The 13,531-nt window shown below is 33.2% G+C and overlaps 1 pseudogene; it reads left to right on the top strand.

The window, feature by feature from the left end:
* Window positions 1–865: 865 nt before the first annotated feature.
* LOC149543361 (putative strigolactone esterase DAD2 pseudogene) lies at window positions 866–3,519 on the top strand (annotated as a pseudogene).
* The last annotated feature ends 10,012 nt before the right edge of the window (window positions 3,520–13,531 follow it).

Genomic DNA, 13,531 nt, shown 5'->3' with positions numbered 1-13,531 from the left:
AAAATTGCCATCCCACAAGTGAAACCACCAAAATATTTTCAAATTACCATACCAACACTAAACTAACATTCTACTATATATGGTGGTTTTGCCACTTTCAAAAATATTTTCTAACTCTATTGATGCTGACTATTCTTGTAATTTGATAAGAGTATGAAGTATTCCTAGATCTTTACATATTACTTAACCATGTTAATTAGTTTTATCAAATTATGTATGACCTCTAAAATATGAGAAGTACATGGCAGCAACAAAATGTTACATCCATTGGTTATCCATGCAAGCATCATAGTATCCATTTATAAATTTATAATCTATAAAGACATAAAATTGAAATAAAAACTTAGAGGAAGATAAACTATCATTATTGGGTTTTTTTTGTATTTGTATCATGACAAGATAAATATCAGATCATCTTGTTGCGTGTCTTTCAGCCTAGATGCGTTGACCGATTGGTATCCCAAATACCAATTGAGTTCTTTCCATTTGATATATAATAAAACATAAGATGTAAAATGAGTGTTTTTAGGATGGATACAACTTGCAATGATGTTACTGGAATTCTTATCTAACAGTCTTTTACTGATCACTGCCCTCAATTTTTCTTGACTTTGCTTTCAATCACTGTATATTCTTTTTTCCCATTATAATATCATTAGTCTCTGATGACTGCTTACAATATCATTCAAACTATGTAACTCTATTTTTCTCTTGAGATAACTATTACAAATCAAATTCTGTGAACTGATCCAAATAAGTATGACAACTTCCTTGATTTTCTAAACAAGTATGGGATTATAGTGTCATATCAAATCAAATAGGCACAACTGTATAAACTTCACATATTATTGAAATTTGAAATACATATCTTATTGATCACACTGATGTGGCTTATTTTGTCTCTTACATGATAGGTTTCCTTGCTTCCATCAAGAGTCCTCCTTTATTTCAAAAGATGGTGCTACTTGGAGCTTCTCCAAGGTTTAATAATAGTCTATTTCAATAGGAAATGAATTATTTATGGGCCTAATTGAATGATTAAATGTTCGGATATGGAAGATGATTAAATTATAGGGTGATGCATAGCCTTCCATAATCCACTAGAATCAACCTGAGGATTCAACAACGTCTGGGAATCAAATCAAGGATTCAAGTTCAGATGGAAATCTCTGACTTGGATGGATCAATTCCACAACCATGCTCATGAGTTCATAAAATTAACAAACACCCTTTTGCCAAACACAACACATATCTTCATCTCAAATTGGGACTGTTGTAATTCATAATGTAAGAAACCGATTTTTGAAGATGGTGAAAACCGATACGTACCCAAACCAGATATTCACATTCCGTGAATCATCAATCCAATTTCAATAACCAATGAAATCTCCCATCAATACTCTAAAACATAGATACAATTGCATATTGCTCTGTTACCAAAACCGACTTCAACAAGCAAATAAACTTTCTTCATCGTACCCGATATCCAATAACATAATAAACTCCTTCATAAAAACCCGATACCGTATATCAACTTAAAATCAAAACAGACATCGTCGATCCAAACCGATTCATATAAAATCTTCACCTTATGCAATAAAACCGCTCCCAAGAACCTCAAGCCATATATATATATAATTAACCAGAAAGATCTCTTTTTATGACTGTTGAAAGGCGGCACAAAACTACCGCTGCAAAAACAGGCTTCTCGCTATCAACAGATATGTCTCTCGGTTCCCATACAACATAAACTGATTAACAATACATATAATGGTTTTTTCGAACGTTTTAGATCATGTCCATACATTGAGCATTTGGCAAATAAAATCGATCATTTTCGTCCCCAACTCGGACTGGTTAAACCACTTGGATCAAAACGAAACTTCTTAATATCAAAACAAACTTGATATTTAATCCCATGAACATGGGATTTCAACAAACTCGAATCTAAGAACTTAACTACAACAGATACCCTCAAATTCAAACATAATCGGTTTGAATAAAATATTAAACTCTTTCATTGAGATTCTGATCCAAATGAAAACAGAGACTTTCGAAACTGATTTCACTGATATCTATATAAATCATTGAATCAACTGCAAGGAATGTAGCCTTCGGTCATAGTACAGTTTGCATAGCAAATCAAGCAATTGAAAACAGAGAAAGTAAATGGGAAAATGGAGAATCAAAGTTCTTAACAGAATTCGATTCTTCTTTCATTTTGGTATTCCCCCGTTACATTATTCCTTTCTCCATATCCTCTATTCTACTCCACTAAAAACCATATATATCCCTTATCGGGTCTGTTCATTACATTTATAAAGAACTTTCAACAACCGAATTCCACCCGATAACATAACTAACTCTTTTAGCATACTAATATCTCTATCGGTTCTTCATGACCGATTGTAAACTTAACCATTACACAAATATTTTATTTAGTAAATCAAGATACTACCCGATTAACAACCATTAAAATACTAAGACTCCAACCCCCCGAGTATCTTACTAAAATAACTATTTAAAACCTAAATTCAATCCAACATAACTATTAAAATTCATGTAGAACTTGAAACTTGGTAATAATTTGGAATCTTTGGATGCCCCTGCATCATAGGGTATATGGAACGAAGAGAAGGCTTATGCTTGATAATGTCTTTGTTTCACTAAGATAACATTAGAAAGCCTTGAAATAATGACCCCCACTTCAATTGACATGTTTTTAAATTTCTATAATAGATCATGTAATAGTTTTTAATCTCACATTTTGGGTCATAGTCAATGATAAATTCTTAAAGACACTTAAGAATCTAACATTCAAAACTATTACACTATTTAGTCTTGAAGACTAGAAACAAATGAATGATAAAAATCTAGTATTATTAATCGAAAATCTATGAAAAACTCATCTACATGTCAATGGTATTGGTTATGAAGACTTGGCATTCCTTTTTGCTAAGACCATTTAATCCTCATCAAAAGCTATAATAATTTTCTCCAATTGAGCTTCCTATTCTTATTGCCATAATAATTGTTGACTGACATTTAAGTAATACTGACACATCAATTGTAAAATTTGGATTCAAAGGTACTGAGTGATATTGGATATTAAGGAGGAATCAAAAAAGAGTATATAGAGTAGTTGTTCCTTGCCATGGAATTCAATTATGATGCTTGGGTGTGTGGATTTTCTCCATTGTTTGTTAGTGCAGATTTTCTTGTAGTAGTTAGAGAGTTCAACAAGACCTTGTTCAACATGAGACCAAACATTGCCCTGTGGGTTGCAAGGAAAGTGTTTGAGAGTGATATGAGTGGCATCTTAAGCCATGTCAAGGTACCATGCACCATGTCATCTAGAGAAACAAGGCCATGGAAAACCCCCTTTCTATAGAAGATTTCCTCAAAACACACCTTGGAGGCAAGAATTGGGTTAATATACTACACATAGAGGGTGATCTGCCTCAACTCAGTGCTCCACCTCTGGTTATCCAAGCCCTAAAGACAGCCCTTAGCCATTGAAATTTCATTATTCATGGATCATTCTTGCCAGGATTACATAGCCTCTTTGGAAATATATCTTTGTGATAAATCAATGTAAAGTGTTGCAAACTAGGTATGTAACAAGTGATGTTATTCCTATGCTATTACGAATTTGTAATATATATATCTATTTTTTTATAGATAATGGGTCAAAGTCTAGATTTATTATTATTTTTTGAGATTAGTTATTAAGTTTGAATAGACTTGAATCAAAGATCTCCAAAATGAGAGACTCTCAAATTAACTTTATGAATATTTATTCAATGATATATTTGTTAGCTATCTCATACTTGTTAGAAACATTCATGGTCTACCCTATTGGTTCTCAATTAGTCATGGCGAATGAATGGGAATACTTCTCAATTCCCCTACACTTCAGGGTCTGCTACACCTAGGCTGGTAGACCTTCTCATCAAACCTGATCACTTGGTTTAGAATTTTCCTAAAGTGAATTTAAGCTTTGGAGTTCTCCAACTGGAAAGATCCTTGAACTCGATGAAACTAAAACTAAATGGTGATTGTCTGAATTGAATATTTTTTAAAATATTTGCAAATAATGGATTTGATTCTTGTAGGAAGGAAGATATAGATTTTATGACTTCAATAACACATCTAGGCAATAGAGTCAACTTTGTTTGTAAATAGATTGTTCTTTTCAATTTAACTTTTAAATGCCTAAATCTATGAGAAATAATTTGATACCAACAATTGGACAATCTATCATTAGGTCGACAAATTTTCTTTGAATTGAAAGGTATAGCTCCCTTATGAATGATACTTAATGAATCTTGTTTTATTCCTAAACTAACTAGGTACATTCTTAACCTGAGAATGGAAGAGGAAAACCAAGCTAGCCCTACACATAACTAACTCAGGTAGTGAATTTAGTTCTAAACCTAGCCAACCCCAAGAATTCACATTTCCTATGACTCCCAAACATTAGTAATGCAATATGAATGCTACTTGTGTAAATGCAGTGCAAAATAAAATGAATTCTTGTAATAGGAATGTCTAAAAATACTTTGATCTACAACTCATTCATTATTTAACACAAGATGCAAGATGATGTCCAAAAATGAATACAACAATAATCTAATTGATTATAATCAAAGGACAAATAACTAAATGCTTCGATTCAGAATAAACCCCTATTGCCTTGACATCACAAATAAGAATGCTCAGATTTTATTTTCTCACAACTTATACTAAATCTATAACAATATTCATTTCATATTCATTTGATAATAATATTCTTCTCTTATTCCTTTTTGGGCCTCTTTTCTCCCTATAAATAATTCACAATCATATGAACCTAGGTAGATTAAAACATGCCATGTGCTAACAAGTGTATTGCAAGTGTAATTCAAAGAGAGATATGGGGAATAAATTTCTTGTGGAATCCTTCATACTGATGGCCACAAGATATTTTTGAAATATATCCTGCTCTTTAACTATCATCCTCGGGGACATCATTCTGTCAAACAATTCACCTGCCCCTTACATTTCTTTATTACCATGCTTGAACACGCTCATGTGATATGCCTAGTGATTCTTGGTTTTGCAGGATTTTTCTCTTATGATTCAAATTTGGACAATGTTCGATGCATAAGTGCTGGCATTGATTCATTCCTTGTATAGTCACATGGCTCTTCCATTCTGCTATCAACATTTGGTCAAACATTTCAACCATATCCTATTTTTTGCAATCTTCATGATTCATCTTCATTCCACAAATAGAACTCGACAAATTTTATTCTATGGATTTTGAAAATTTTATGTCTTTCTTCATGGCTTCTATGCCTTCACTGGCTATGGGTGTATCTTTTTAAACATGAGCATAGGATAAAACATAGACTCCATACTGAAATTTTCCCTAATCTCATTATTGAGATCCTCCTTTATATCAGGTTCCTCTATTATATATTCCATGAACATATCAAACATTGTTAACATGATGCCACACTTCTTGTCGACATAATGATCCATTGTGCAATTATAAAACTCAGGCTTGGGCATTGAACTTTTACACCATTAAACAATGTGGACTTCATGACATTACCATTGCATTGGTAGGTTCATTCCATAAGATCTATTAGGAGTGCAAGATAGAAATGGAGTCAATACATTGGACCCCGATCCCCATTACACACACATGTTCCATCTTATTATACAACTTGATAGCATGAATAGTAATATGCATTCTTTGATTGCATTCGCATGGGTGCTTCTCTCCATGATGCTCAGTATTATCTACTAATATGTTCTATCAAGTTGTTGTCATAGTGGCATTGTCTTCATTGAAATCCTTAAATACATAACACTTCTTGGGATTATGATGTTGTTATTTAACTTTTACTTATTCAAGCATTCTATTGAATGGTTTGTGGGTCTTGGGTGAACATGGTTCCAATTTTTCTTTCTTTCCTTGGTGGTTTCACACATACCCCTACATATATAATGATTGTATTTTGCATTGAGGTGATTAGGGCCATTTGTATAAGACACTTTGGGATCTATGGAAAATTTTGTGGCTCATCTTATGGGATATTCAAGGCTCCCAATAAGTGTCTCAAACATGTCTTTATTAATCAATTAGAATTCAGATTGTACATGTAATGTAGACTTTAGGGATTTTCCTTTGATTCTTTATTAAAACCTATGGCATCTCTCATATTTGTGGAGTCCCAAAATCTCCCTAACTTGCAATGTTCGACCTCATAGGGACTTCATATCATGCATCATTTTCATTCACCATTGGGTTCATATTGAAAACTTTAGATGTTCATCCCTTATTTGATATGTTTCTTTCATATTTTGAACTAATATATTTTGATGCAGATGAATCAATACTTATTTAAAAGAATGTGGTTTACCTCAATACCATGAAATTTGATTCTGGTGGAGCCATATGTGTAGGAAAAAACATATTCTATGTATTTTCATCATTCTTTAAGCCATTATTTCCTTAAAATAAACTTGAATCTACATTCTAAACTTTAAACCCTAAACTCACATTTGAACTTCAAAAAAGCTTGCAATTCTAAACTATGCATCTGACCTTCTAAATTGATGACCTCATTATCTAAACCAACAACTCATGCTCATGAATTTGGGCTTGGAGGGTGGTCTTTGAAACTATAAGTCAACATTTGAACATTAAATTTGATTCCAAACCAAGTGCCATGTATATCTAAACCATATCTCAAGCTTTGAACATTTGAACTTGACCTTCTAAACTTGAAAATTAGGATTCAAGTTCATTTCTTCCTCCAAACACTATCTTCTTACAAGTCAAATCCTACAACATCATAATTAGAAAAATAAACCAACAAAAGATTTAGTTGGTGAGTATGATTTGGATGTTTAAAATGTGGGTGCTAAAAGCATGCTAATAGCTAGCTCTGACTGGGGATATGGACTGCTAGGGACATAAAAAATCCAATGTCTATAGTTAAAACAAGTACCTTATCTTGGGCTATAGATTCTAGGAATAAACAAGATAATCAAAGAGCTACTTATCGGGAGGGCGGAATGGAGCAAGGCCCAAAACCAAAATTGAAGACAACTAGAAACACAAAACTAGGAAAAGCTAAGCTAAGCACACCAAAAATTACAAAAGAAAACTAATTACAACACAAGTGAGGAGACCTCACCAAAGGAAAGGAGAAGAGAAATGGACTCATTCATGACCATTAACTAGAAGGGAGAAGTATGATCCTTTCTGTAAAACAAAATATTGCTCCAACAAGTTAAACCAAAACCATTCCCCTTTGAAAATTTCATCATAATTAAAAGTGGATTTGAAGTCATGCTGAAAATATGTGGCCTAGAAATCTCTTCCAAAAAACCATGCTTTGTCATAAATTTCTGATTCCTCCATACTTACCTGCACGTTACTTGATTGGCCTAGTTTTTCTCCCTTTGTTACAATTTGTACTTCACAGTGAAAAACCTTAGGGTTATATTTCAAAATTTATGAGCTCATTAAAACCCTAGATGAAATTTCCTAAAGATTTCATAAACCCTTATTTGTGTGCCCTGGCCCTCAAAAGTAATTAAAACTAATTTTTCAAATAAAATTGTGTGGGACATGCTTATCCTAAGTTTTTTTTCCCCCAAGGTCATTTTATTTCTTTCCACAAATTAAACCTTTTGTTAAACATGTCCTAACCATAGTTAACTTTCTTTATGCCTTTCTATGTAACATCTTAATTGTGGTGTTCTATTTTTATTAATCATTAATCTTTCCAAGATCAATGATAGGCACATCCCCGTAATATAAATATATCTGAAGTTTAAGAAAAGTGGGCAAGCACCTTTGAGACATGTAGCACTTGATGACGTGGGTTGTAACTTTGCCACAAAGGCCAAAGTTTGTCAAAGGCTATTAGTAATTTTGAAGACTTTTATAGAAATTGTCAATGCATGTTCCACTTCCCAGTAATATCATTGGTTAGCCCATGAATTGGAGTTTCTTTTGCTTCCATGTTGATTGAGCTATTGATCTTTGGAATATCAATGGTAAGAACTTTACCACTTTATGGAGATGCAAGGTCATTAATCAAAGAGGGGAAGTACCTTGGTGACACCTGTCCTTGATGACATCATGAGGAATGCTTCACATAGATCAAAGGACATAGATTGTACATCATTGATCTTGATAAGATCGATAGGTAGCACATGCTTACAATCTAAAAGTGAAAGGACTTTAACTAAAGTAGGCAAGCACCTCCTTGACATGTGGCATATGATGATGTCACAGACCCACTTCTATGAAAAAAAACAATGTAGTCTATACTGGTAGTAGAGTTGACAGACACATTGGCACAAATGTAATGCATTCATTGGTTGGTGTGGCTGACTCGACATTAAGAGGCATGATTTTATAACATCATTGATCATGGGTAAATCAATGGATATCACTTACCCACATTACCAAGATGACTGAAGTTTAAGTAAAGCAGGGAAGTGTTAGTATGCCATGTGGCATAGTGGGACCTATTGCTAAGAGGTTTGTTAAGTTATTCCAAGCTGGAAATGAAGATGCCAGTTGGATAGCATTTTAAGAATTTTATTTGCAAGGTTATACTAATTTTTTCATGATCATCGATCTTTGGAAGATTGACGATTGATGCTTCATCACATTACAAAAGTGCTCAAAGTTTAAGTAATGCAGGAATTTTCTTGTTCAATGCATGGAATGTTTTGTAAGGTTTTATTGTTTTTTTTAATTTTCAAAGAAGACTATTTGATGCTTGAAAACTATGGGTATAATTCAAATTTCCAAATCTAGCACAAATTTGTGACTATACAGTATTAATCTTGATTAATGCTACCTCATGTAAATTTTAATGCTACATTATATTTCAAAATTCACCATTACTAAGTCACACAATTGCAAATCATCAAAGTGCAAAGGTTTCCAAAGCTAGGGCACAAGATTCTACAAGATTTTTAGTGATTTACAAAGAAATTTACAGAGAAAAGTAAGCAAGAATCGATGGGTAAGTGGTTTATATCTTTTAATATTGAGAAATTATAATTTTGCAAAGTTGAATTGAAGATGCCTCCTCCTAAGGATTTTTTGGTATGGTGGATTACCTTAAAATATCTGTTCATGACGATTTTCTTTAGAAAATGCCTCCCTTTATCAATGAATTAACAAAGGGTAGAGACTTCATTCCAAAAAATCCTAGGTTGGTGGTTAGTGAGGGTTTTTATGAAAAAGCCAATTACTTGAGAGATGTACAAGTTTCAATGGGGGGTTTGGAACTGTTTAAAAAATGGTTTGCAGAATGTAACATGGACACCCCAATGAGAAATGTGTGGGAGTTTGATATTGGAAAATTGGTCATTCCTAGGGTATTTTTTGATAGTGAACTATTAACTGACATGACCAGGAAATATGATCCAATTACTAGAATTGTAAAAAACTATGTAGGGGATAACCTCTTTAGGGTTTCACTCGCATTAGTTAGAGAAGTGTTCAAGCTCAACCCCAACTATGTCATACATGGAAAACTTGAAATGGAAGGATTCTAGGAAAGGTATGATGCACATAAGGTATACCTAAGGGGAGGACCACTGCAACAACATTTTTTCAAGATTGGATAATTGCTTTTAGTTACACAAAATACCCTAGAGCCCTTGATGAAGAAATATTTTAATCCTAGGGCACATGGCTTATATCTTTTTGCAAAATATTTGGAATGGATGAGCAAGATTATATTCAAGGTTCTAGTGTTCTCATCATAGCTTAGACAATGCAATTCGGGATGAGCTCAATTCTTGCTTTTGCCACCTACTTGGTTGAGGAAATTCACAATGGTTTGATTGGAATAGCTCAAGTTAAGGAAAATAGGCCTTTCTATTGGTATTCTCTTTATATATATATATATATATATATATATATATATATATATATATATATATATATATATATATATAAGGGAGTAACTTTCTTCTCCAAGGAATTGAAATTGGAACTAGAGAGAGATGGAAAGAAACTCTCAATTCAGTTATGGAACACTGACATGACATGGGAAGTTATAGATGCTAGCTATGTTAGATTTGATAGGTATTTTGCTTCAAGACTTAGATTACTTTTTAAACGAGATAGTCCAAGAATTCCACAACCTTTGTTAGAATGGATAAGACCCAAGGACCATGCCAAGGGCCTGTCAGTCAGTCATAATTGGGGAGATATCATCCCATATCCTATTTCCACTATTTTTAGAGTTTATGGTTTTTTGGGAAAGCCCCATGTATTACCATATTAGATGTCATTAAAGATAGGAATTACAAAGTTATTATGGCAGGTTGGATCAATTGAGGAAAGGGATCTACTAGGAAAAAGTAAAGGCATATTCTTCCTTGTCACTACTATACATGGTTTTCTTTTTGTTAAGAAAGGATGGAGAAATCTAAGTATATTTTTGGATAAGTATCAAATGGTCCAATCACATTCCTGCTACATTGATCTAGAAGGATTCTATGACCTCCTTAGGGAAAGGAGTAAAGCTAATGCTCATATACAAACTATGTACATCCTAGTGGATGTCATTAGAAATGTATTGTTGTTATAAGAACAAGAAATCAGAAAAGAAAAATGGGTAGTTTATAGCAAGGTTATAGACCTCATCAATGCTTTTAAGCCCAAGTATGACCCCTTGAAAGATAAGAAATATTGGGGAGCCAAAATGGATGTTCTGATGAACAATTTTCTTGGAATAATGCAAACTTTTAATGGGAAGAAGTATATCTTGGCAAAAGCATATCTAGATAAATCTGTTGAGGTGGAAAGGAGAATAAATAGCAGAATGGTTGTGAATCCAAGACAATATAAATTGAAAAGAAGGGTTAGATATGTTGTAGTTCAAAGTGTGTAGAATGTCCCTCCTTACAAGATGTTGAGATCAGGAAGCCCATCTGACACAAGTACCCCCAAGAGATAGAGGCTAGAACAAGGATCCTCCTCTCAAGTGAGAGAGTATTCACCATCCCAGACCCCACTCAAACTAGATGATGAGGTATCTCTAAGAGAATAGCTAAGGAAAATCAAAGCGGAGGGAGATATTATTGTTCTTATTGCTAATATTGAAGGGGGAGTGTCTGAGCAGACTCCCATGCCATCTTTTGACCTTACTATTGCTGATTATAGAGGTAGGGAGATTGACCCTATAATTTCACAGGCATCTCAAAATTTTATCTATGATGAAAATTTTGAAAATTCTAGGGCATTTCCACAATTCTTGTGGAGGAAAAACATTGGCAATTTTGTGGCAAAATACAAATCAATAAAAGCAAAGCAACCAAATAAGTTGCATTGTGAGGTTGAGGAGGTAATGCCAAATTTTTTGGAGGACTTTTTCCAATTAATCTCTAAGGCTAGAAGATAGTTAGTGAAAGAGTCGAAAGTTTCAGTTTTACCTAAATGGGACATAGCTAATTCTATGATTTTTTTATTATATCAGAAAGGAAAAGGATGTGCAATATCAAATTAAGAAGAAATATTGCAAGCACATAGAGGAGTGAAATTTAGCAATGATCAGCAAGCTCTGGTAGTTTGATCTATTGAGAAAATAAACAAAAATAGAATGAAAAAAAATTTAGAGGCTAAGCATATAAGCCACCTCACAGTTTATAGAGTAGACAAAGTTGACAGTAAAGAGATTAGTAAAATAACTCAAGAAATGGAAGCTTTTGGGACGGTGGTGGCTAGGAAAGAAAAAAGTAGATTCCTAGAGCTCAATGAGAAGATTGAAGAAATAATAAAGGCATATGAAGAAAGAGTGAAGATGATATAGTTGTTGGAAAATCAAGTATTCCAAATGGACAAACAACTAGGAAAGAGGAAGGTAGGAGAACCAAGTAGGCCTCAAGTTACATACCCTCACCCCCCTGTTGAGCCATTCAAGTCTACTCTAATTGTTGAGTTTCTTGATACCCCACAGAGATCTAAATTTTATACTATAGATGAATTTGAAGAAGAAAAGAGTAAGTTATGGGAATTGCAGGTTGAGTTGAACAATCAATATAAGGAAAAACTCAAAAAAAAAAATCTTATACTTAGTAGATATGATTAACTAGCCAACATTCTATGACCAATTAGTGGGGATCCTTAATATGTGGGATGAAATAAAAAGTTTTGAAGTCACTTTGAAGCCCATCATTCGAAAATTAAGTGAGAGAGAGAAAGATATTACTCTCATGTGTATCTCAGTTATCCAATTATCTTGTGAGCAAATGGAGAAAACCTTTGATATAACCAATAATTTAATAGAATTTGATGACAAAGGGTTTCTATCCAAAAAAGAATAATAATTTGCTTCTCAAAATATGTAGGAGAAAAATTTGATCTTTTCGCCAATGCGCTCAAAAGGATTGATAAGGTACAAGAAAAGGAAGAGATGGGGAAGAAATTGAATGATTTACTTTGTCAGAGAATGAATGAATTTATTAATGAAAAAGGAAATGTGTTGTGGGCCATGACTAATGAAGAATATGTTAAATTACAACTATTCTACAATTCCATCATAAAAGAATTTGTTGAAATAGAAAAATTAGGAGGCTTTGTAATCAAGAAGCAGCATGAAATTCTAAATTTTGATTGGCCTAATGATACTATTTTCAAAAAATGGAGGGAAGACCTTGTGTCTTTGGAATAGATGGAAATAGAAGAAGAGGGTGTGGGCTAGGAATAATATTAAGTAAATGACACCTCAATAAAAGAAGGGAAAACAAAACAATCTCCCTCAGTGATGGAAATAGAATAACCAATCACAATTGCTAGTCTAAGGGACCAAACTAATGATGTGGCAGTCAATGACTCATAAATAACTATAATTTTAATAGTTAATGATGATGAAAGTGTAGAGCCTTGAATTGAAGTGACCTTGTAGAGATTATAGCCAAAAAAATCACTGACAAACCTGATGGCCACATATTCTGAGGATTTAGAATAATAATATGCCAATCATGGAATTTATGGTATTTGAAAGTGTGATAGAAAAAGGGCCCACCAAAAGAATATTATGATGTAAAGTTTTTCTATTGCACAAAATTTTGTCTCTTATGACAGTAACAATTGTAAAAAATCTTTTGTCTAGAGGATAGCTGTTAGTTCTCTATACTTGAGGCTTGTTGGATCTCACACTATATAAGTGAGATTCTAGGGCTAGAGAAAGGGGTCTGATTTATTACATAATTTTAGTTTCCTACTAAGTTTGTTCAGTCTAGTTTCTTGGTGTAAACTTTATGATGTTTTTCTCTACAAATATTTGAGAATACATTGTTCTTGCAGGATCTTGATGTCTTATCTTGAGTCATTTTGAGTTTTGTTTCATTTGTATACAATTTTCAAAAGAAATTAATACAAAGACGAATTTTTCCCTTATCTATTCTTGTTGAATCTTGTCTCCATTTTTCTTACCTAGTCATTTTGAGGTTGTAAGAGAAAAGCTTGTTCAACTGAATGCAATTAAATCAAGTT

This window comes from Cupressus sempervirens, chromosome 8 (assembly GCF_028749045.1).
Source record: "Cupressus sempervirens isolate cs-2001-9-10 chromosome 8, ASM2874904v1, whole genome shotgun sequence".
NCBI classification, from domain to species: Eukaryota; Viridiplantae; Streptophyta; class Pinopsida; order Cupressales; family Cupressaceae; genus Cupressus; species Cupressus sempervirens.
This window is presented reverse-complemented; position numbering and strand designations above follow the sequence as displayed.